Raw genomic sequence first — 27,252 nt, 5'->3', positions numbered from 1 at the left:
TCGTGGGGGGCAGTGTAGCCAAATGACACATGACCACAGGACAAGTGGAAGGAGTTTTAAAAATGAGGAGAGGTGGTGAGACGTTTGAACATCTACTGTATATGATGTTACTTCGCCCAGGAACTGGGACAAACAGTTACTATAGATCAGCTGGTAGGAGACTGGACAGGGGATAAAGGAAAAGTGGAGGTCCGTGAGAGATCGATGTGACTCTGAGCGGCGCCCTCTAGTGGTTGTATTGCTTAATCTCCATGCCAACGTGAAGAACGCTTTCACTTCCCTGCAGAAAATATGATATGCACCAACAGTGAGGCCAAAAAGTCACAACTTGACAGCTTGCATTAGCTGTTTAAACCACCTGAAACACGCCTGCTGCACAGCAAAGCAAAAAACAGGTTGTTGTTGTTGAGGTCACCATCCTGCACGAGTCACATTTTGTTTTAATCTGCATATCGGGAGCCTTGTTAACGTCACAGGATTGAATTGAACTGCCACATTCAGGTTTATATGGAAGTAATTGGAATAAATGACTGAAAGACTGCAGGTAGGAACGATATCTTCTTTGCCTCGCTGCACATTTCCACCAATGAGAATTAACTGCTGCCGTACGGCGGACCGGGCCGACTAAAAGAATGACTGGTGTTTGACCATTCTTCCTCGGCTCTTTGGCAGATTCCACTCAGAGCTGTTGAAAGTCCCGAGGCAAGCTCGCCCTCTCCCCAACCCGCTACCTCCAACTTAATCCTGTTTGTCCCCGTTTACCAGGATTGAAGTGGAGCGGCCTCTCCGGATCCCCCCGCTGCCTCCCGCGTTTAAAAACATTTCCTGGACCATATCTACGTGCCCTCATCCAGGACAACTTCTATTACTTACAAATTACAGGCTCGGTAACCCAGTTACCCACGAGGCTTCGGTTCTTCTGGAAATCGACAGGGTTTCCAGGGGACAGCGGCTCGGCCAAGGGCAAACCACAGCTGAGCAGGTTGTCTTTATAAAGGAAGATGTCGAGAGTTGAGTTTTTTTTATTAATCAGGGATTTTCCAAACTGTTGTGGTCGACTTGTTTCAAGAGTTTTCAAAAGATGAGTTAATGTGGGTACAATACCAAAAAGATTAAAAGTTATACTTTAAATAAAAAAGGTCAAATCTGATCAGAACGTCTTCGTGCTTGTTGTCACATCAGTATTACATCGTAATCGATTATCACATGCCTCCATTCTCCCCTGAGAGATCCTCAATAAAGACTTACAACAGCCATTAAAATTATTGATCAATCATCCTCAGACACTTCCTGACGCTCCGAGGAGTGAAGGTGGAGATATGCCTGTGGATAATCACCCATGAGCCTCTGCAGCATCGGTGATTAAGAGTGGAAGCGGTGGTGTGAAGGGGAAATCCTTTCAGACCGTGGTGGGAATGAAAGCAGTAATCTCGGATACTAAACTAAAGGTTGGAAAAAAGAAGAAAATAATGGTATAATTATTATTTTAAATAGCTGTTTTCTACTGTCTTCATGCTGTTATGTTACGGATATTTGCTGCGTGTGCTGTCAAAACTCGCAACTATGAAATATCCGGGTGCATTTTCTATTTAATAAAGTGGTATTGGATTGGTGCACAGACTTGTGTGTAGGGATTTCCCGTACTGGTATCAGTATCAGAACAACTTTAATATCTACAGACGGAGCTCGTCCACCATGTTGCATCGTCATCTTTCTACAGTAGCCAAGAAAAGACAAACCTTAAACTTTACATACAGATTTTTTGTGCGACCACACACACTGTGGCCGTCTGTCTCCCAGACAATGCTCAAACCACCATCTATTCTTTCCTCCAGCCTCGGTGCTGATCCGGAGGCACAATACCTGGATGCTGCGCTGTTTTCTTAGTAAACAAGGCTGTGATTCAACACTGAGGAGAGAGACAGCTCGACTTAGTGAGAGCCACGCAGTCTTCCTACAGCTAGTTATTTTTATTCCTATATACGGTCAATGAAGGTGTGATAGTTCTCACATTGTAAAGCTCCTGAAACCCTCCTCAAAACCTCCTTCATGTCACCTGCTGTCTATCACACCTCTATTAAACTCCTGGTTAGATACCGTTTTCTAATTGAACCCGTAAACGTAGCTTTTGCCACTGCGGCTTCAACTAACCCTATTTCAGCCCGTAAACGTCCCTCCACCTCCACACCACCACGCTGCTCTTTGTGTGAGCAGTGTTTGAGGAGCCAGGCCTGTGAGTGGGGCTTTAAGACGCTGTGTGATATACGAGTCTTTGATAAGCGCAGAGGTGTGGAGATCTCAGGACACACAGACCTGTTAGGTTGCTGGAGCGACCTGCAGGCCTCCTACAAGCCGGGGATTAGGTTAAGCTAACTCTCAAGTCATTTACAGTCTATCACGGAGCGGCTGTTTCTGCCAACTACTTTAGAGCACTTTGAGCAACGAGGTCGGGTCTGGGAAGTTTCACACAGATCGAGGCTTTATTGTTGCCTCTCTTATCAACACTCACACACACACACACACACACACACACACACACACACACAGGCATGCACCCAATATGATGTATGCACACAGAAAGAACCAAATATCAACTGAAGAGAGTAAATTTTTCAAGATTCGAGGGAGCTTTGGTGTCAGTTGGCCTGTTGTAAGAACCTCTAACGAGCACAGATTTGTTCTTAAGTGGCAGATTGAAGTTAATTTGTCTCATTTAGCAATCAGAGGGTTTTTATTCATGAAAGGTCAGGAAACAAATTCACCTTTCAACACTAAAAAAAACCTGATATTCAAAGAAGGTGGTGATTAAAATGATTGATCTTATTACATACTTCTGTAAGTTGTTAGCTAAATTAGCACACTTGACAATACATCACCTGTAATAGAATTAATTTCCTTTTCCATCTTTTATCTATCTGGCTTCAGTGTTCATGGTATTGTGTTTTCATTGATCTCTGTAGTGTGAAATTTTTCTTTTTACTCTTGGGTGGCATTTTTTGTGAAATTTTTACAGGAATAGAGCGGTGTAGCAATGACGTATTTTTGTTGGCTAACCCAGAAGTTAGCATCGCTCTGGTTCCCCTTGACAAAAAGCCTGCTGAAAATAAACTGCGGCAAACACAAGTTTATGATACTTTCACAGATGAACACCACTTTTGTGATTTTTTCGAAGTGATAGAAGTAAAAAGCTAATGTTAGGCTATAAACAGACTACGTTGCGGTCGCATGACTTAAACGCCACCGCCGCTAAGTGTCTTACTACACAATTACTGTACATGACTTCTGCAGGTTATAAAGTTAAAATCAGAATTGGTTGCAACTAAAGTTGGCCTGTAAAGACGGACTACTGAGTAGATGAGTCTCTGTGTTCGAAGTGATGATGTTTAATGTCCGTGACAACCTCTGTAGTCTCATTTAGACACTTAATAAACCAATTGCCATTTTTAAGACACGTAAGCGCTTTATAATTAAATTGTGGGACATTCAATGATGTATTTTATGACGTAGAACAAATCGTGTAAGCCTGTGGTAGAAGTTATTTTAGGCATTTCACCGAAAACCCATTCAAAATACTCGTTGACTTTGATACGAGGGAACCAGCTGTGCAAAACTGCTTTCCGGGCATTGCTTCTGCACTCTGTGGATCAGAACAGAGGGTATGTCGGACGTAGCTTATGCTATGATCACATTTCACTGTGTACCTGTCCCTGAACAAGTGGCACTGATTTAGTTCAAATTAAATGTGCCTCTGGTGCATGTCCTCTCCACTAGACACACAAAATTAAAGAATAAACAGAACCCAATCAGGATTTATATAACTGCCATGCTCTTGATTCAAGTCCAATCCTGAATTTTTAGGAATTCACTCAATGGAAATGGAAAATAATCTTTCTGTCTTTATTGTCTCCTTTACTTACTCATTTCTACACCCAGCACACCTCCTCTCTACAACCCTCACTCACACAATGAAGTACACCTCGCTCATGTCACCTCCAGTTTAGCTCCCCACCACCACCAGGCCTCGAGGGCAGCGAGCACAGTAAGTAGCTAGCTAATTAGCTAATAACCTGCTAATCAAATTTGAGGCCCCCGTCCCTTTAAGGCTCGGGGAAGTCTTAGCATCAGCCACTGTCGTCAGAGCTCCGACCCGTCCATCATTCAGCCACAGAGCCGACGTTTCTCATCCAAAGTTGCACCTTTCCCCATTCACAGGCCCTGCTGATAACAGCCGTCCTGTCTGAAATGAAACGTCCCTTTAAATGTCTGCTTTTACAGTAAATGACCCCCCATGCGCACACACACACAGACACACACACACACACACACACACACTGCCTTTAAGAGTGCAGAGCTCTCCTCGCCTCCCCAATTAGGCCTCTAATTTGGCTAATGGAGCATTAATGGAGAAAGAGGCTGCTGAAGACCCGAGCTCAGCACAATGTCCTCCAAACCAACATCACACACACACACACAAACAGACACACACACATATAAACACACACACCACCCCCTCATACCCCAACCCCTCCACCCCCCAACCCAATACAACACACACAGATTAGATTTAACTAACAATAGTATCAGAATGCCCCTCTCTGGAGACGACACACACACTTACAGATAGGCTAGGCATCTTTTGACTCGATTCTCACACACACACACACACACACACACACTTGCATGCACACACAAAATGTTAAAACATGTTGGCCAGGCTTCACGGGATGCAAGAGGTAAGCTCATCCATTATAAAATTGTACACAGATGTTATTTTACAGGCCTTGCAACAGGATAATAAATGTTTGAAATGTAACAAGGAAGTGCACACGTTTACATGTCTACAGGGATTGTCCTTTTTTAGAAAGAGGTCCTGAAAGGACATAAAGAGGGGCTCAAACAACGTCTACCAGGACCTGCCTGTACAATCCAGTTGCCAGAATAAGCGATGGCAATATACATCTGCAAACCACAGATGTTTCTTTAGGTTTGGTTGTCTTTTTTATGTTGTAACACAACAACAACAATGTTCGGATAGCAACAAAATGTAACTTCCTGGAGAGAGTATATCGTCTCATACCTAGGTCATCAAATACTGATGCTTTGGGTTTGGTGTCTGACTTGAGGTGCCAACCCAAATCTTTATTATTTGATGACTTTGGGATGAGACTGAACAATCAATAACCTTTCTCACGGAAGTAACATTCTGTTGCTTTAAAATGCCTGGTTTTGTCACTGAACACATGGCTGGGTAAAAAAATATCCAGTGGTTTCACGCTTTCTCAAACAGTGATCTCGGTCTGAAACCTCGGAGCAGAACCGGACTCAATGGTGGGCGGCCATCCGCCTCGCCCTCAACGACACTGAGAGGGTTTACGATATTAACTGACAGTTTAATTTTTGTGTTGCAGAGGTTGTTCAGATTGATTGTTTTTAAAAAAAAAAGGTTTATATGTTAGTTATTGCTTTGTTATTATGTATCATTAAAAAAAATATTGGTGGTCTTTAATCTTTTTACTTGTTAATCTCACTTGTTTTATGTTCCCTCTGTTTTAGAACTTGTTTATTATGCAAGTGGACTGATAAATAAAAAACAAGCATTTTTGTATAATGTTGAAAAGCATTAAAAAAAACTAAAATGACAAACAAACAAATCCTCGGAGAACACACACGTGCACTCATTAAAGGATGTGGACAGCATGGGAACTACTGCAGCGCTGTTGAGAGGAGGATCAACATGGCGCCATCACCCTGCTCCTTATCAAACACACACACACACACACACACACACACACACACACGCTGGTGGTCATGTACTGTATATGTACATAACCCCTTGTGACTGTAAACATGTCGAGTGAGGCTCTGCTTCGACCTTCATATCTCCGTCACGTGAACTCCGCTCAGATTTTGGCAATTTTAACGCCAAACACAATAAATCTGAAAAGTTCGAACCCAAAATGTTTCCCCGTTCCTGAAAAGCTGACACACATTTGGCCAATATGAGGTCATCACCCGGTATCCACATGTTTCAGCAGCATTAGTGAATATTGGCCGTGTGCCGCAATAAGGCCGCAGTGAACTCCTCCCGTGATGCCTTGTTGGGTTGCGTTGGAGTTTCCAAGGCATGACGGCGCTGGCGACAGCCATATCTGACGCTCTGACCCTTTTCAAGTCAGCCGCTAGCACTTCAATCTCTCTCTCTCTGCTGCTCACACACACACACACACTCTCACACACACACATCCTCCCCACATCTGCAGATAGTGTCACTGCTCCAGTCTCCAGGCCGACGATAAGGGGACCCCCTGAAAAAAGAGGAGGGGTGCAGCGAGTGTTCATGGCGAGCAGTGGAAACCCAGAGAGAGACAGACTGTGTGTGTGTGTGTGTGTGTGTGTGTGTGTGTGTGTGTGTGTGTGGTGCAGTCATGCTAATCTCCAGCCCGGCTCCATAAACACTGCTGTGGCCCCGCAGAGCCAGATCCAGAGCAGCCAAGCAGCTCTGTGGCTCCACGTCTGATGCATCGCATCGCACCACGCTGCCGCCACCGCTGCTGCTGACCGACAACAAGACCAGATTAGCTCCGGCCCTATCTGATGATGTCATCAATTGCCATTTCTAGTGACTGGGGGAAAAAGGGAAACAGGTTCGTTGCTTCATTAGGTAACTGTGAGGAACATGAAAGACCTTAAAAACAAGAAATGCAGACACTGAATTCTGATAGATAACACAACAGAACAAAAGCTTTTTTGTTCAGGCACAAGAAGAAACACACAAGTTTGTCAAGAAATACAAACCAATTTAAGGAAAGCAAGACTGAACAGCTACAGCCATCGCTACATACTTCAGTGGTGCTTTGAGATACATGCAAATGACATTGTTAAAGGTCTAATGTTTATCTGGAGGTTGAGTCACACCCAACTTGTGCTGTTTCCTGGTGGTGCCAGCTCGGTTCAGTGGTCGTGCACTCACCCTTTTCTCAGTGTACATAATATTCTCTTTGACATGAAGACACGACCAAGATCTTCTGGCTTTTTGGTTGTATTCTGTAAACAAAAAACTCCCCTCCCTAAAAAACAGAGAATGCTTCACACACATTCAACGCGACAGCACAGAAGATCGAAGTTACTACAGTTTTATTAATTCAGTATCTGTCCAAGTGTGAAATACAGTCACGGTCTCTTCTGATTTTATCATAATTAGTGTACGAATTTCAGAGTTATGGACTGTTGTGTGACGACACAGTGACCCTTGACCACCAAATTCTTATCAGTCAATCCTTGAACCCAGATGGACGTTAATGCCAAATTTGAAGGAAAAGCCTCGAGGGGTTCTTGAAATATTGTGTTTGGGAGAATGGGACAGACGTGACATCGTAGTGACTTTGACCTTTGACCAACAAAATCTAATCATTGCCGCCTGGAGTCCAAGTGGACATTTGTGCCAAATTTAAAGTTCCCATGAAACGGCTAATGAAGTGCAGTTTGTTTCGGCACAGTTACTTTTAGTTACAAGTAAAGCGATCTGTCCAGAGCTTCTCGAGGCAGAGCAGCCTGAGGTGAAAACCAGAAGATATTTTCTCCATAACACGACCCAGTTTCACTGAAATCACTGAATAAAGTTTTAAAGTTGTGTTTTTATACAGTCGTCTGTGAGGTCCGGTCTCTAGCAACACTCCTCGGGCGACATTTTTCTTTTTGTACATCCATGGCAGCGTCCAGGAAGTAACACTGTAAAACTGTAAAATACCATTAAAATACCCAAAAAACATTTTTTTTTGCCACTGTAAGGCCGGATAGTGGTGCATAGGTGATATATGGAGCAAGACACTTGCTTAAAAACACTTCAACAGCAATTTCAATTTCATGGGAAGTTTAAAGAAATACCCCTCCTCGTGTTTCTGAGATTTCGTGATATAGTCAGACTGACATCATGTCTTCAGCCATGGCTCGGCTCAGAGGCCTACACTGCCCCCATCACAAAGACAGGTAGATAAAGTAATCATTACTAATTAAAGACAAATAATCCTCTTTAAGTTTCTGTGTTTAAGGCAATACTGTAATATTTTAAGGTAAAATGTTACCGACTCCGACAGACGTCACACCACGGTAGGATCTGAGATCATAATATTCTCTTTACACGCAGGTTTAACAACTTATCATACTGATATAAACATCTGCTCACTGATGTGTCCTGTAATATTTCAAAACGTTGATTGTCTGAAATCACAGTGACGGCGGTATCATCTTATCACAAACTGCATTCTTCTGAACATATTATTATTGTCTGCATGTGATTTCCAATTCACAGGAAAGAAGATTGACGTTGTTTTGCTCTTTCTCCGTCTGGATTGGCTCCCTGAGTTCAGACCCGGAGTGTGATTGGTCGATGCGGAGAACGAGGCTGGTCGTGAGAGGGCTGAAGCAGATAAGAGCCGGAGCCACACCAAATAAAGCCCAGCGGTCTGTTAGCATTCCTCACGTTGTTCGTTATCCCCCTGCCACACACAGAGACATTCCTCTGCTGTCTCAGGAAAAAAACACAAAAACACGTTTAGTGCTTTTGTTTTCCAACGAGACTTAAAACTTACCGTGATAATGTGAGAGCTGGGTTGCTGAAGTATGTGAGAAGCTCATTTATAATCTCACAAATACTTTGGTCGGTCGCCGATTGGACGAACAGGTTCCAGCAGAGGTGATACGGTGCTCAGCTCAAAGACATACAGCGCTATCACAAATATGCACACAAAATAACTGAGAGTAAATGTCAGACAGATAACGGACACGACACGTGAAGCTGGAGAGCGGCACGGTCGTCATAAATGGAATGATGAAAATGTAGGAAATGAATACAACATTCTGTAAAAGATCACATTTAATTTCAGGATTTAGTTTCCTGACACTCATCCAGAGCTGGATTTGCCTTCAGCAGCTGTGAGCAGATGCATGTGTGCATCCAAAACTATATGAAGGGATGTTTATTCTGATCACATGTTGGGAGGTTTGGGGTTAATCTAATCTATTACAGGATTCAGTGAGCTCACTTCTGCCTGCAGTTTATTTAAAAAGTGTTCCTCCGTTCCCGTCTTGCAGTTGAGAAACCTGATTTTTAACTGACCAGAGAAACTTTCACACAAAACATCTTCAAGTCATCTTAAGTTAACGCAGTTAAGGAAGAACGCTACACAGTGTGGAGAGGCATCACTCACAAGCAAAGTGACTGAAACGTTTGGGCAGAATGTACGAGGAAAGGCACTCGTATTACATATTTTGTGTATAGTTTGAAAGTCCCTGTCTTGGATTAATGTGACTTAATTCCTTCATACTTAAAAATTAATAACATAGTCCAGAAACTAACCTCTGGCCTGATCCTTCTCTCCTCTTGCAGAGCCACCACTCTCTCTCCTCCTCTCCAACATCTTATTCCTCCTCCTCGTGTCCTGTTAGCTCTCGCCTCTTCCTCTATCTGCTGTCTCTATCCTAGGATTACCGTAAATAACGTTACATGCATTAATAACGTTATTAGCTCACTAAAACACTGTATAATGAAGACGTGCATCAGAGAGAATTAAAAAGTTGGTGTATGCAATGCAGACTTTGAAAAAAGTCGTTAAACGATACGTTAGCTAATGCTACGTGGCACATATCATACCATACAGTAGGCTAGGTAACATGAATCTTGAAACACAAGTTGCCTAAATCTTTTGTTGAGTGTGTTATTTCACAGTTAATTACCAGTTATAAGTGTTGAGCTGTTGAAAGCAACTAAACCAAAGCTGACATCCCTCATTATGAATGCAGTATAATGAGAATATGAAGCAACGTAACAGCAGCAGTGAAGAGTAAAAAGCTGCTTTCACTTTTACCTGCTGTGTTTAGACAGGCCGGTTCCTATCTTTGGTTCATTTAACAGGATGTTGATCGTTAAAGCTTCCTGTTGGAGCCAGCCGTGACTCAGGCGTGTGGATTTTCAAACTGTCTTGAGTTTTTGTCTTAAGCTGTCAAGTTCAGGACAAAAGCTCTTAAAATGGTTACTGCCATCAGCACCACACACGGTACAGAGGCGGAGAGCTTTCTCTTCCTAAACAAAACACCAGGCGTCAAACACAACAACCGGTCGCTGTTAAAAACCGGCCGGCAAACAACGCGTACACCCTCTCACACTTTCGCTCATTCATGCCATGGGAAGTAGGATGCCGTTCGTTACGGGCAGTTGTTTTGCTTGTGTCAGCTTTTACGAGTGAATGAGGAGATGTTGAGTTCCTGTTCCTCGCGGGCCGGACCACCCTGCCTCCAGAGTGAGCGTGAGGGTTACATGAAGGCATTTCTCAATGCAGCAAACGTCATGTTGGAAACTTCAGAGCTCTTTCAAATTCCTGAGAGCTGGAGGGTGGATGCTCAATGTCGTACAGTTTGTGTGTCTTGAACGTTTCCGGTTCTGAAAGTGAATTTTCCATTCATCCACTGATGTTTTCGTCAATCCTTATTTAAAGAGTTTTAAGCCTCATGCAAAGCCAACTAACTACTGGTATTTTTAAACCTGGGCCCTACATCTACATGTTTTGGTCGTACTTACCAAAAGTTTTGGATTTGGTTCAGCAGATCGTCCCAGCTGGCCGCGACGACAAGGCTGCAGTGGCTGCAGTGTAAATCCTTTGGGGCAGCTCCAACCATCAAATTTACGTCGATTAAAAGTGTGTGTTTGTTTCACAGGCAACGCTGTATCTTACGAAATCACAGAAACAAAGCCTACAGAGACAGCTGTTGCCTCATCTAGAGCGTCAAAATCAGTTAAATATTCAGCCGTGACTGACAATAACTCTCTCGGTAAACTTCATCTTTCTGCGACGACACTCCTCTCGTAGGATTTCAGAAAGAGACTTCACCTTGAGCGAGATTTGTGTTTCTGATTACAAAAAGGTCCACCTCCACGGGAATCATTTTGTAATGTTGTCAGACACTTGAATCACAACTTCAGCCTGTCGGTGGCAAAAACAAGCACTTTGAGTGGACGTGATTTTAATGGTCAGAGTTGCAGCCGTGTCGCTGCTGCCAGCTGAGATGATCTACTGGACCGATTCCTAAACCTTTGGTAGGAATGAATCATTTGCACACCAAAACATTTATATATAGAGCAGGGTTTAAAAATACTGGAATTCCCCTTGAAGTGTTGAAAGGACAGGAGGTCTTTTAAATCCCTTCTGGCACACTCCTTCATCCTTCACTGCAGACTGGATCCAAATAATCAGGGAGCGATTTATTTCCAAAATGAACTGGAGTGTATTGCACCTAAAAGATTTCCTTGAGTGTGTTAATGTTTCAGGACGTGTCTAAGTGTGTATTAATGCCTCTGTTCAGTGAGGTCACCGACAAGCCACGACTTAAACCACTTGACAACCGTTTTTATCTTTGATCTCTCAGGTTTTACCTCGGTGTTCGCACCTCCTCGGTGAACAAACGTGCGTCGGCGGGGTGTTAACAGACGCTTGGAGAGGGCACCTGATCATCCACTCACTTCAAAGACCGCAAACATGTCTGTTGTAGCACAAATTGCTGTTGATGTCCCATTTTGGATCCGAACGGCGCGGTCTGCAGCACAACAGTGGCTGTGTTGTTGAGGGTGTAACTGCAACCATGGCCCCCGGGGAATCCACCGGCTGAGAGCCTCAAAGCCACACAAGAGGAGCTAAGCCCTCCTGAAGAGAGGCTGTCATCTTCTCCCAGGCTGCACCTGTGGAGACTGGTCTGCCTCTCCACGGACCTGGGCCGGGAAAGAGAGAGGAGCTTTGGGAGGATTTGGGTGAGAATGGGAGCCCACTTTGCACCTTGAAACGGTAAATGCCTTGAATGGGTCGACGGCCTTTGGTATCAGCCCCGAGGGGAAGGAACGGAGACGGTGCTGGAGCTGTGAAACACGTACAGCTGTGCAGACAGGAACAGGATGATACCGCTTCAGCAGGCAAACCCACACATTAGATTGTTAGTAGATTATTTCAGATGAGAGTTATTGTTATTTCTGAATAAACGAGCACAGGATGAGTCGACTGTAGCTCTTCTCTGGAACAACTTGAGTTTGAGCATCTGCTTCGTTACACGTCTGCAAGATTCAATTAACAGCATCAAATACCACTAACCATATTTCTCTTTATTAATTTTTGTATTATTATATATTCACTCTTTATTACAGAACCTTTCTTTCACTATGATATAATTGCAAATAACTAAAACATTTCTCACCATCTCTCTGTGATTGGAAAACTTGCATCAGGCTGCATTCACATGGATTCAGGCAGACGGACAGAACAGGGAAATATGCACCAGTATGTTGTGTAGATGTAAGATTTAGCTTTCTCTAGATATTTATTATATTATTTATTATTTATGTTAAATTCCCTCTTTAATAGAAATAGAAATTCCCTGACTATTATACTATATATGCTATAAAAGTATTATCAGTTTTATAGATTAGGAAAATTAGATGATATTTCTGTGTGGAAGTCAACTCTGTCCAAATTTCTCTCTTTAGTATTTTTTAGATAATGACCAAAATACACAAAATGTCAGCGAAATGCTTTGAACACATTTACATTGCAGTTTATTATAGGTAAGTTTCCCATTTTTATTAAAAGACATGTTTTGGTGTGCTAAAATGTCATGTAAATTATGCAGAAAGGTTGCGGTAAATGATAATTTAATGTATTTTTGTGATATAACTGACGACAGAGGAGCTTCACAGAAGCAACGTAAAGCCAAAAACCCGAGACCTGAGACTCAAACGTGGTATAATCATGTGTGAGTGGAGTTGAGTATTAGTTTTATGATTGGTTTTCTCATACATAAAAAACATCAGGGAGACAGATATATGTGGCACTAAACCTGCTCGCTGTTCCCAGCAGCTCCCTCCATCCACAGGAGAGCGTTTCACAGTCTGGTACTGCCGACGTGTTTACACACACTTAAGCCTCACTGTATTTATTACTGACAGGATGCTCAGGTACTCATACAGTCGAACCCACCATCTCCGAAAACACACAAACACACATCCTGACAAACAGGCTCACACACATTCACACCCACACTTACGAATATCATGAAACCCACATTTTTCACGCGAGTACGCTCCTCAGAAGTACTTAGCGCATTAGAGAAACAAAACAGATCTACCTCTCAGCACACACTTTAATCCTCAGGCATCCAGCCCTGGGATGGTGTGAGAGAGCCTGATGCTGAGCTCTGCATCCCAAGCCGGTCTGCGCTGACAGACGGCGCTCCCTGCAGAACGATAGGTCACCGGGTCCCGTGACCTATCTTTGGACGAGCCGCGGGCAGACACGAGGGCCAAGCCGCTAATCCAGCCATCCTTCTTCGATACGCTGTCGTCAGGCGAGGGGAGAGCACTTATCTGCGAAAAGTGAGTTTTGAAGAAAAGCATGGTTTGTTGTTCAGTGATGAACAGTTGGGTTGGAAATAAGGAGACTGTGGCCGCAGCAGGTTTCAAGGGTTGGAGGGTCTTAATAAAAATGTAAACCAGCATCACAGTCGGTGTTTCTCCACATACGTGCACTTTGTTTCCAGTCATTCTGGACAGCTTTGTGTTTTGTGTTCTGACATTACTACAAGTGTTTCCAACATGGATCAAACACAGAGGAATCCTAATTTAATATTTTATGTTTAATTTAATCTTGAGTATGTTAATTTCCTGATTACATAAAAATACGCAAGTATGTGAGAACCAGTTATCTCAGGATAAGGGCGATGGGTGGGCTGGTCAAACACAGGACATTTGTGCACATTCCTTCATTTATTTCATCCCCTGAGGAGCTCTTCTATCCCAAACCATGATTTCTTTATCCCGCGATTGTCAAAGGAAACGGAAATACGAATCTACCATGTGATGAACTATTCGGTGTTCGCAACTGTGCATGCTCTACGGGCCCCACGATGTAAAAGCTTTGAGTGATTTTTATCCAAGAAGTCAACATCTGTATCCAGATTTCCCTGAATAAATCCGTGAGCCACAACGGCATCACACAAAGAAACAATGCTGGAAAAGAAAAAGAAAACTTCACAGCTGCTAGCACAGATGTAGCACAGCCTCATATCAAAATAAAAGTAGAAATGTTTTGTACAAGCCAAACACCAAACTGTGAAAGTACAGTTAGTTGCCTGTACGTCTACATGTCAGACGTGCATTCAGCTGAACGACGACCCGGTGAAAAACACTCTGTTAACCGCAAAAAGACGTTTGCTGCAAGAAGTGGATGTGGACAGTTTGAGGAATGGAGGCGTTTATAATCTGCGAGGAAACAAATGGGAGCGCTGAACGAGTGCTAGCAAAGTACGCGATCGATCACACAGGGCGGGAGGGGGAGGGACGAGGGCGAAGGGAACGTGTGAGCGGGAAGGCAGCGATGGAGGGAGTGAAGCAGTCGGGGGGCTGCTGGGTGGGTGCAGATAAAGCCGAAGCTCTGGAGGATTAACTTGTCTCGAGTGTGTTTCAGAGCCGGCGTGGTTGAGGGACAGGCACTCTGCTGCGGGGGGCTCTGGAAGTTCTCAGCAACATCCAGACGCCCTGTCTGCGGTCACACACACACACACACACACACACATAAACAGAAAAATAACACACCAACACCTAAATACAGACAGGTACACACTCTGGTCCGCCTCTGATTCTGACCCACTTATTGCTCTGACAACTTGATTCTACTGAATTTAAACTTTGTTTATACGTTCTTACTTTGGTCAACCAATGAAACACATGGAAAGTATTTAGTCGAAGTATATTTACTGTTCAAGTTTTAGGTACTTGTCCTTCCATTTTATGCAACCATCTACCTTATTTATGAATGAATGCAATTATTTCGAACATGAAAACAAAACAAACAGTTAAATTAGTTCCACAAATAAGCATCATAACATTAAAATCATGTTGTAAAGTATATTCCATTAATAAGCACTAACATGCCCGAAAAGCAGTAGGAAGAATTATACACTTATTTAATCATACCTCTTCTCCACAACTCAGTAATCAATCATAATCAATTTACTTCCATTCCTGAACCTGTGTACCTTCGTACGCTCCCATCTAACTATTACTATATAACCTTACGCTCCATTATGTTTATTTTTTATCATTAGTTACCAGTTACCTCACAGATTCAGATTTAAAAAATATATACAATCAACAAATAATTGATGTATTTTCATAGATCACCTTCAGCTGCTGCAACATTTACACATTATTATACAATGACATAATATACATTATTGTAAAATGGGCCATTATGTGCAATAAGTACTTTTAGTTAAATCTATATTTTAAAGCTAATACTTGCTAGTACTCGATCCAGCGGGATACTCAGTGATTTGAATGATTTTTGGGTGGCTCCACAAACTAAAACCAATTTTTAGATTATAATGATTTTTTTTTAATATATATATTCTCCAGTTTTAAAATAAAACAACATGAATACATCAAGATCTTTCTATATTTACACACAGTGTCTTCTAATACAACATAACATTTTGAATATTTGCCTGAAATCTGCTCACACAGTCAAATTAAGAGGATTCAACTCCAGCAAATGTTTTAGGAATAAGACTTGAGTTGAAGCTACCTTTAGGTAAAGGAAGACGATAGTTGATTGTGGAGTCTCATTCTCAGATCGTCTAACACCAACATCTTGGGTTAGAATTGAGGACCGGATACCGACCCAAAACGTTGGTACTTTGGTGTCTGGTTCTTTCTCCAGGATCACCTTCTCTACCTTTAAGGTTGGGGTTAGGCACGTGTACTTTACATGTGACTTTACTTAAAAATTACAAAGTAGACTAATCATTTGAAGTTGTAAAATTGTTTTAGCTCATACAACTTAAAATTAGTAGTCTACTTGGTAATTCTGAGGTAATTTTAAGGTCTGACCCTCAAAATCACAAAGTTTTTTACAGTCTGTGCAGCATACAACAGCTATAAGACCTTAAACTGAATAAAAAAAGGAAGACACCTCGGGAGAGTTCACTCTTCCACTACGGACGAGGTACAACTCAGAATAAGCAGGAATTTATTCACAGTTTATATAACCTTTATTTAATCTGTTAAACACAGCGAGATCTGAATACAGAGGAAAAACAAAGAACGTGAAACTATTTGTATGCACACACACACATCTGTGTGTACCTTCTCACTTCAGTCCTACTTAAAGACATAAGCCCAGAGCACTCCTGTTAGAGAAACACACAGAAACGCTGGATTACACAGTGAGAGGAAGTTTTAAAGAGATTTAAAGCTTTACTCCTTCACCCAGACGACATCCACGAAGTCTAGAGACAAAAATACTCAAGTTGTGACAGATTACTGCACAGTGAAGACGAATTAAAGGTTGGAAATCGTTTAGTAGCGTCGACTGCTACGTACTGCTGCATGATCTTCTGTTATGTGAAGTATTGTGAGGCTGATCTGTGCTCGAGGCCCACGTTGGCCTTGATGCTGGATTTATGGTTGGGTGTTAAGTGGGTGCAACTACTGTGTGTAAATAGTCACACACACACCTAATAATTTATAAAGCAGCTTTCAAAAACAGAGTTACAAAGTTCTTTACCATAAAAATACACAGTAAATGCAATAAAATCCAGAACTTAAGATATGAATGAGATAGAATATTGTCAAAATAACAATAAATACCAAGTAGGTAAGTATAATAGTTAGTATAAACTTGTGTTTATGTCTCTTTATTTTCACCCACCTGCAAGAAAAATCATAAACAATAAGAAGACATGATTAGAAACACTGCACAGCACAGTAATAGACCTTTCCAGCACCAACAGCTCAGTCTGCCAACAGAACAGTGTTAATCGCCTACTCATCACTCATCATGTTGTGTGCTCAAGAGGGTAAATGATCAGTAAGCGACATAATTATGGTTTTAGTATCGACATCTATCTGCAACAGAAAGGTCCAAAACGTTTCTTTCCAACAGGTAGTTTGCTTCACAGCATGCTGATAGCAATTCCTGAGAAAATTAAGGTCTCATTCCCTGGATGTCCCGGAGACCAGAGCCTTTAATCAACCAGCGACATGAGTTAGCAGGTCTGTTTCACACCGTGACGCTCTCGGGCTCTGGCTGCTTCGCTGGTGTCGGCTGAGGAAGGTGACAGGAACCCGGTGTGAAAGCGCTGATAGGAGCTCCCTTTTCCAGAAACGTTCCCACACGGAGCGTCTCCAGAGCCACCGACACTGACAGCATTGATGGGTGACAAGCGTGTCTGCCGTCAGTCATCCCGGGGCCCACCGACGTTTCAGCGACTAGATCCACATTATTAGTGCTGAGGTGATCTGTCAGTTAATTGATAACCAGACTGGATGTTGATCTGATGTTTATTTGAATATTTGATGGTCTTTGTGTCCAGTGAAGGGACCATGTTGGTGTCCAGAGACAAGAAGGTCAAATGTTTCAATGATTATTGAAAAAACCTTTGAATATTTCAGCAAAAAGAGAAACTGTTGTGATAACATCAACTTGTAAAATGTCACACACACACACACACACACACACACAGCAGGCCCTCCCACAGACATAATCCAGGCAGCAGGTGACTTTGTGTCTTTGCGTGTTTTCTGTCCATGCACGTCTTGTTAATACACTGCATGTGTGTTAGTGCATGTGCCTGTGTGTGTGTGTTGTTCAGACGTCATCATCACTGTCATGTTGACAGTAGCACACACACGTAGCTCTGAGAGGCGTCTGAGGAGCCTCAGGCTGCGTCTGTGTGTCAGCAGTGGTGAGTTAATCGAGCCATTACGCTGATTAGCTCGTCTGCTGTGAAACCAGAGAGATGGTTTAAAAAAAAAAAAAAACATTATTTAGAGGGTGTTTTTAAAGAGGTGGGTGAGTGTCGGTGTTGGTTAAAGAGGAAGTTTGCTTCACGGGTGACAATTAGGAGTTCAAAATGTGTTTTAAACTTCGACAAAGGGATGCCTCATCCAGGTGTTTCCACCAGATTTAACACGGTGCTTCACTCACTAACAGTGAGAGTTTGAACCTGAGCATTCGTCACTGATGGTTTACATTTCAGTCCTTCAAACAACCCAGTCTCACACAAATAACACTTAATTATTTTGCATTAGGAATCATATTTTGCGGGAAATACCTTTTACAGCAAAGCACACGTGAAATGCATTTTGTCGCATGCGGGGCACCATTTATAGATATATTTGCATTTGTAAAATATGAGACATCACATCTATGTCACATGTGCTTTCTTTTGGTCAGCAACAAACACGTGCTTATTTTTATTGGTAACCTTGAATATGTTTTGAGCACACTAGAGGGATTTGGTAAATGTTTCCGTTAATAAGGAGTTAGTAAAAATTAGTTATTAAAGTTAATAAAAAAGTTTACCTCTGCTCAGTTTTCTGGGACTCAGGATTAAAAGCACCACTGTCTTTCTTCTGTGGATTTCTTCTGCAGTATTATGATTTACAGATGATAACAGTGTAATTTGTTTACTAATTTCAGTTGAATATTCATCAAAGCACAACGTTCCTGAAAAGGAAAGATTTTTGGTAACTAAAGCTAAGTCGCTCTTTATGTATCTCTTAATTTAAATGTATCCTATTTTGTGGTATTTATCCTTGTTTTATTGCAAATGTTTCTGGTTATTTGATTTATTGTAAATCAGTTTGTGCTGCATTTTGTGCATGAACTTTACAGTAAATGTATGTAAATAAACAGCATACACACTTTTTTATTCTTTTGGTTTGTCTGGTTGAAGAATCACAGACTTTTATATTTCAGGAATAACCAACGAAAGAACATTTGCAATAATATTTAGCAGATTCATACATTTTTCAGCACATTTAGCATTATATTTCTCATCCTTTCAATTGCTTGATCAAAAGTCTTCACCTGTTTTACAAGTCATTGATAAACTAAAATGTCTTGATGTGCACTTTATTAAAGTAAGTATCTCTGCAGGCCTTCCTCTCGTCTTTCCCGATTTGTTGTTCTCTACAATCCGAGCAGCAAATAAAATTTTCTGGAGAGAGGCCCACCTGCTTCTTCAGCAGCATCTTCACTCAGCGCAGCCTCCACAGCGGCTGTTAGCTTTATTGTGTCTGTGATTTGTCATCCTCTCGTTTCCTTCAGGACTCTTGGCCGGGGGACAGCTGCCTTTGTGTCGCTCTGGTGTTGAGCTCTGGTGAAAAGGCAACAGAGACGAGGCAATGAGCTAAGTGATGTTTAGCTCTTTGCCTGCTTCGAACCAAGACAAACACACACACACACACACACACTGTCTCTCACACATGCCTACAAACAGATCTACACACACAGATAGACGTATAAAAACAAAACACAAAGTCCCTTCAATACACTCAGCAACCGTCGAAGCTGGCTCCAAACCTCCCAACAATCAGCAACACACACACACACAAACACACACATCCTCTGTCAGCCCGGAGTTGACGCTGACAGGCCGCTCTTTTGTCCATCATTCACCCGCAGACAAGAGCACCAACAAGAGAGGGAGAGAGAGGGAGAGATAAAAGCCCTCCCCCCTGCCCGCCGTAATCCAATTACAGGCCTGCAAATTTGATTGGCGCCCCAGGAGTGTGCCTTCAGCTGTCCGTCATTAGCGACTAGAGAACAGGGGGGCTCGCCGAGGGTGCTGTTAGGGTGGAGGGAGGTGTGTGTGTGTGTGTGTGTGTGTGTGTCTGAGACAGAGCAGGACTTACATTTTATCTCTGCTGCCTCAAAGACGTCTCCTCTGTCTTCATGTGCCAATGTCCCGTGTAGACTTCCCATTAGTGGCCATTAGAAAAACAATGAAGCAGGCGGTAAAACGTCTTCATGAAACGTTTGTCGGATTATCAAACGTGCTGCAGATTCCTGTGGTGGGCCTCACGTTCAGAGGAGACACAGGGTGTAAATAAAGGTTAAAAAAGAAGTGGAAAAACAGGACACTTTATGTTTTTAGTCCGGTTAATCTCTGATATCCTGTTGATCTTCTCAGCTCAGGAAAATCTGGATCCTGATCTGAGTGGATGAAGTGATGGGGAGACAGTCGCTGTGATCAGTAAAAGCAGAGCAGCAGAGCAGCTACAGACTCCAAATTCTTGGCAGATATACACTGAAACTTTTAACCAAACTGATTCTCATTCGCACACGCTCAAACACCGATGGCCAGCGGCGCAGGAAGTTCTCAGAATTGAACTGGCATGACATCTGGTGCAGATATTTGGGGGGGAACTTTGACATGTTGACGAGGAACATGTCAAACCAACGCGGCAGGTAGTGGACAATTAGCTCTACCTCTTGAAGACAGCCTTACAAAGCTGCTGGCGTGGCTTTAGCCATGTGTGATACCATCACTGCTGCGTCTAGTTGAAAATCTCTCAACTTTTCAGGAAGGCGCTGGTCGCCGTTGCTCTTTTTCATTCTACTGGAGGAGGCATTGTATTTCACAGCATTTTTGTCTCATACGACATCATCCTCCTTGCTTTGGTGCTGATATCTGGAGCCCTGACTGCGGGGACATTATTAGGCTCATCGTCCACACAAAGTATGAGGTCAAGCTCATGGTAAAAAAAAGATGTCAAAGAGAAAACAGAGGTGGTCAAGGTATTGTTGTCGTAGAGACATTTGTGCAGCGTTTTTTTTCTCTCATCCCAAGTGCACTTCTACCCACGATGGACACGGTCTGCATGGAAACAAGGTGTGCTCGGTCAGCGTATATGGAAGATGAAGTGAAACTGAAAGTGAAACAAGTCGTTAAAACTGTGCACGTATAACTTTAGCAGATTGTGTAGCCAGGAAGCCTCTCTGCCAAATATAGCAAGTGTTCAGAATGGTTTGAATAATGCGTCTACATGATTAAACAGTAGATTTGTCTGACGGTATGTCTGATGGCTGAAGCCCTAATGGACTCCATTATAAAGATGTTGTCGTAACTGATAGGAAAGATGGCCGAAAACAACAAAAGTAAGACCCGTCTGTTCAAAACGAAGAATCTGGATTCAAACACAGCCTCAAAAGCAGTCCTGTTACGTGTTTTAAAGTCGACTATGTGAGCAGTTTATGTTGGTTTCTCTGTGGATGCCAGCGAGACGCCAGCCGTATCAGCGCGGAGCCTTGTATCTACTGAAGGAAGATCAGTGAGGAAGTCACAGACATGCCGCAGGTCTTATCTTTTATTGGCTGGCTCCTCGCAAGCTTATCTTTTATTGGCTGGCTCCTCCGTCAAGCTTATCTTTATTGGCTGGCTCCTCCTGAGGACAGCCTGTAAGCCATGCTGGGTGGAGGTGGAGGGCGGAGGTGGAGGTGGAGGGAGGGGGCAGTGCCAGGATGACTGGGACCGACACAGATAGCACAATCACCAGTGTGGGAAAAACACACAACCCTGTTTCCACCTCCACCAGAGAAGAGACAGAGTTCCTACTGTCTCTACTCTCCCCTTCTCTCCTTACTTCCTCTCATTCGTCCCTCCTACTTCCCTCTCCATCGGTCTGCCATTGTTTTGACCCCATGACCCATTTTACACTTCATTTAGCTGATGCTGTGGAGTGATTCGGATGTTCAGATGCAAGTTTGCTTCAAAAACACAACAAAACGTACGTCTCAGTACTCACACCGGCATTTAAAATGGCTGAGGTTTGTGGCGAAATCAATTCATGGCAGTGGAGGTGTTGAGATCGGTGATTACGCCACATTTGCTCGCAAGTTTGGTGAACTGGTTGACAAATAGCAAGCCGTCTAGTCGGTGCCGACCGAGAGGGAACAAAAAGTCCCAAGAAACAGAAAGTATCATAGCTTATTAGCTGAGCAGCAACAAGTAATGTTTTTTTCCCGATGTAGAATATTTTGCTCAAACTTTTTCGTTTATTTTTTCTCTCCTTATTCTGCTATTTTTTCCCTCATTGGACAGACACTGACACCCTGATGTGCTGCTTTCAATCAGCAGCCTCCTTGTTGCTCATCACATGTGACATCACTCTGTCGTGTGTGTGTGTGTATGTGTGTGTGTGTGTGTGTGTGTAAATGACAGAATAAGACGCTGTTGTTCTCAACACTTTTTTTCCTGGAGTCTGGCCTATCAGTGAGATAAACAGCAGATCTCCTTCAGCAGGTCTGTTACAGGAACTGCTGTTCACAGGCGTTACACAGTTCAGTCACACAGAGCAGAGCTGATAACTGACCTCTGCAGACCGACTCAGCGTTAACCATAATAAGCATTTGAAGAGCTTCGTTCCAGCAGCAGATGTCTGAAAAAGAGACACCTGTTCTCATCAAATAGATGCTAAATACGGGGTGTGTGCTAACGCTTTCAGCTTGAAAAAGGTGTAAAATAACGTCGTTTCAAATTAATTTGAGATCTTGAGACCTCCGGAGCCGTTTTGTTTTGAAGGATATGAAAACTTTAAAGGGGCACTATGTCGTTTTGGAGAAGAAATTCAATCTCAGAATTTTGATATTTACAATATTAATGAGGTAATAATACAAACTCAGACATATCTATTTTTTCAAGAGGCAAATGAGGTCCCCAGAACACTGTTTGAAGCTAGAAAGGTGGCAGGGTCCGCCACAAACAAAGTTAAACAGTATGAAATTGTGTGTTGTTCTTTAAGATCAGTTTGTCATCAGTCAATGAAGATCTTATTCTTATAAGATTTATTCCTTAGTGCTCCTTTAATGAGAATTAAAAAGAGGACTTCAGGAACCAGACGACTTTTCTTCTACTGTCTGTCCGTCCTGTCAGCTCACAGTGAGGGGGCTGACATCCCCCTCCGCTCCCCCAGCTCACCGTCCCTGGACCCCCTTATCAGCTCCTCCTGTCCTCCACGGCTCCACCACCAACCACAACCACAACCCCCCCACCTCCACCACCTCCTCCCCAAAACACACTGCCGTCCTCCATGTCTCCTGATAAGTGTGCGTGTGTGTGTGTTGACTGTGTGTATTTGTGTCCTGCCGTGGCCCTCGTCTGTCTCCGTGCCTCGGATGACATCACTGGGACGTAAAGTGGGGAAGTGTGTGTGTGTCTGGCGGAGATGGTGGACTGTCCTGCGGTTGCCGTGACAACAGCATCATCCGTCCCGTGGGAGGAGGGAGAACTGGAGGTCTTATCACTCTGAAAAGCTTTTAAAAAGAGAGAGAGAAAGGAAAAAAACAAAACAAGTCGAGGCTTTAGGAAGCAGAGCCCGATGGGTAAATAAGTTAACCAGGGATCCATCTCCGCCATTTACGACCAGTTTCCAGTAAAACACTGATTACTAACCGAAAACTGTGTGAGCGAGTGTCTGACCGTCTTTGTGAGGTCCAATTTAAATTGTTTCAACTACTTCAGTTCTTTTTAAAAAGCAGCGGTTCTGCAGCACATCTCATCATCTACACGGGCGTTTTTAGTTATTAGATGATCGGACCTGGAGCTGTGATGGCAACTGCATGAGGTCATCAGACTCAATGCACCGATTAAACCACATAAACTGAAGAAGTCCTTCTAAAGACAAAACATGTCACTGCTTGTTTCTTTTAACAGAACTGAACATTTCAGAGGTTCTGAAAAACAGAGATGCAGATTTTCTGCTGGACTTTGATGCCTGTTGAATCTTTTTTTTAAATCCCTGCACAGTTTTCTGGTAAATATAAAGTTCAGCTCAGGGTTGAAGTTGAAGGTCACCAAACACCATGAACTGCAGTCGGACTTGACTTCACCAGGTGAGATTAATTTAAGTGGCGTGATGAAAAGCAGCGCGGGCAGGTAGCAGCGTGGGTCGTACAGTAGTGAATCACAGGAACAGGCAAAAATAGCATCAGGGAAGGGAAAACACAACAGCTGACTCAACAAAGATGGACCTGAAGACTGGGCTTAAATACAAACTAAACTAACGAAGGGATGAGGTGCAGGTGAAGTGAGGTGGAGAAACAAAGGGGAGGGGATACAGAGCAGGGAAGGAGCTGATTGGCTGGAAAACACTGGGAACAGGGCTGGGCCGACGAAGGAGATGCAGTGCAGGTGAGGAGGGATAATCAGCCTCGCCTCACTCCATATAGAGTTAAACAGGGAGTTAAATTTGGGCTGTAACGAAGGTGCAATGAAACTAACGAGTGAAGAAGCTGTCAGTCAGTGACAGGCTGTAACACACCTACATGCCCAGTTATTATGTACTTAAATTTTTTTATTTCAAATGTCTTTTTTGTGTTAAGATGTTAAGATAAATGTTGACAATATAAAGTAAAGACACAAAAATTGTGTTTCCAAAAAGTGAGTTGAAGCTCCTCTTAGTTCCCAAAAGTAATCAGAGTACTTTCTTTGTCCGTTTTCATCACCCCTGTAATCTTTTGCTGTCTCTGTGTCGCTTCATGTCTCCCATCCAGCCTGTTAATGAAATCAGGACTGACAGCTCACCATGACGATCCGCAGCTCTGTCGTGTCATTGGCTGATAAACAGGAAGTAGTTTATGCATCAAGTGTTTATAGAAAAACAAACATTAATGTTCAGAGCTCTGATTTTAGGGGTTGTGTTTCAGTAGGTAAATAAAGTAGTCACACCTTGCTTATGTGAACACACACACACACACGCACACAAACGGTGTGTTGAAAACACACACACACACCCCATCCAGACGTCCCTCCTTATCTCTCAGCTCCTTGGCTGCATCTTGACACACTAACCATGTACAAATATGGAGAGAGCAAAGCACTGTCAACACCATCCCAGTCCTCCCAGTATGGACCAGAGCACATGCACGCACGCACACACACACACACACACACACACACACACACACACTGAAGACAAACACATATGCACTTTCTGCATCAGAGACACACTCACTTGTACTAGAGAATGCACAAGACCACAGATTTACTTTGGTTGACTCATACTGTTACTTGCCCGGACACTTTCACTCTCACAGTCATAATCACACACACACACACTCACACACACACTCACACACACACAGGCACACACACGCACACACACCCCTCCTCCCTGGGAAAGGGTGAGAGGACAGCAGGCCGTCACTGTTAGCGTTACATACCACTCTGAGCGCGCTCAGATAAGACGAGCAGAGGAGCCGAGTCCTTCAAAAGACCAAGACCAGATCCTGACTGAGCTGCTGACAAGACAGTTACAAATATTAGAATACTTAATATTAGGACATAACTTATATTTTCATTTGAATAAATTATGTTTTTAGTTGATATTTTGTTCCCATTTTCAGTTGAGAATCTGCTCACACTTCACAATCCTGCCCTTCATCTCCGCCTGTCCTAAATACTCGACACACCTTCTCACTAAAGGTCTTCTTGAGATTATTTTGGCCTCTGGAGCAGCTTCTCCTGCTGTAACCTGCAGTCTGCAGGGAGCTGATTGTGTTGGACGGTGATGACCAGAGCTGCGTGCTGATAAAGAAGAAGAGGCCTTGTTGTGTTCACTTCTTCACTAATTTAAGATGTCCTCTAATTGTGGCTCGCTAATGGACCGTAGAGCTCCTATTAGGATCTGTGAGATAGTTTATCTATGAGCTGACCCCCCCCCACACACACACACGCAGATACACAACCACCTGCACACATTTGTGGCCTTTAACATCCGACACACATTTATTAAAAATACTACAAGGATGTAGACAACATACAGCACTGGTGAGACAATAATTTAACTGTTATAAACATTATTAATATCTTAACTGTAATTTAAGATAGAATTTAAGTTTGTATTCAAGCAATACTGTTAAAGTAATAAAGTAAATCTTCCTCTCTGGTGATGCAGCAGTGTGCGTCTACCTGCTTAAAGGTGTATCCTAAACCAATGACACGCTTGTCTCGATCCCCACAGTACTATTGAAAGATCGCTGCTAACAATGTGACTCAATGTTAATTCAGTTACAAACACGTTTCAACTCCTGTAACTTCTTTACGATAAAAGCCCTCCGTTATTTAGTCATTTAAAAGCTTTTATTATGAAGCAGCATTACAGGAAACAGTCCGGCATGGCCCTGCTCCGGAGCAGGTCCATTGGCGGCACGGCTCAGCTCAACTTGCTGCAGTGAAGCTGGTAAAGGAAAGGCGAATCTAGGGCTGGTGGAAAAAACGGCATCTGAGGGTTTATCAGGGTCCAGGGTGCTGTGCAGGAGGGTCAGCAGGTCACAGTGGGAGGCCTGAAGGTTCAGGGGCAGGCTGTCTGTCTGGGAGCTAATCCTCCAGCACACACACACCTGACCTTAGACCTGACCTCTCTACCGCCAACAGCATCACAGACCGGACCACGAAGCCAAGTGTGTGTTTATATCTGTGTCTCTGCGTTTGCATGAATCTGTCCCTGGTGTCTGTGTGTGTGTGTTTGTCACATCTGAGCTCCAAGAAAGATATTTTACTGAGTGTGTGTGCGTGTGTGTGCGTGACGGCGTCCATCATCCATCGTCATGCCGGTCGCTGCAGACAGGGAGGCCGGGCCGGGGGTCAAAGTTCACAGAGAAACAGAAGTCCCCGACCACATCTATCTATCAGCACTCCATCGTTCTTCGCCTTCGTTCTCAGAGCAGAGCAGAGGAACCGACAGCAAAAAAACGACAGAACTATCAACACTTCATTTCTGGAAAAAAAATGACTTCTGGTGATTTGTTTACATTTTCACTTGACACAAACTGAACACAACTCAGTAAAGTTTCAGTTTTTATGTAAAAAATCTATTTTCTTTTAATCAGAAAGACTTTCTCTTTCTTTCTGTTTGTCTTTCTGTGAGTGCCTCAACGGTTTAATTTAAAGGCAAGACTTTACTGAACAAATTACAGGATTGATTTGTCAAAAGTCTCCCGTCTTACACTCACCAGGCTCTGTATCTTTGGTAGTGAAGTGAAATCAATCGTCGGTGTTTTAAAACCTGATAAAACACGATTCTTACGATTGATTTTCATTCCTCAGCTCAGAGAGACGCTGAATGTGACAAAATGGACACAATTTTTATTTGTGTCGGGAGTTGGGCTGCAGGGATGTGTGACAGTGTGTATGTGTCATCAGACACTTACAGTGTGTGTGTGTGTGTGTGTGTGTGTGTGTGTGTGTGTGTGTGTGTGTGCGTGCAGATGGGTGACCAATCAGAGGTGATGCTGTTTATGTTCATTCTTCCATAGATTTTAGCAGCAGTGTGTCCGCTGGGTATCACTCAGTCTTCAGCAGTTGGTGTGTTTCTCTGGAGGTTTGGACACAGAGTGTGTGTACATGCATGTACAGTGCAGTGTGTATTGAGTG

This window comes from Pagrus major, chromosome 17 (genome assembly GCF_040436345.1).
Source record: "Pagrus major chromosome 17, Pma_NU_1.0".
Classification (NCBI taxonomy): domain Eukaryota; kingdom Metazoa; phylum Chordata; class Actinopteri; order Spariformes; family Sparidae; genus Pagrus; species Pagrus major.
Note: the sequence above shows the minus strand (reverse complement) of the source record.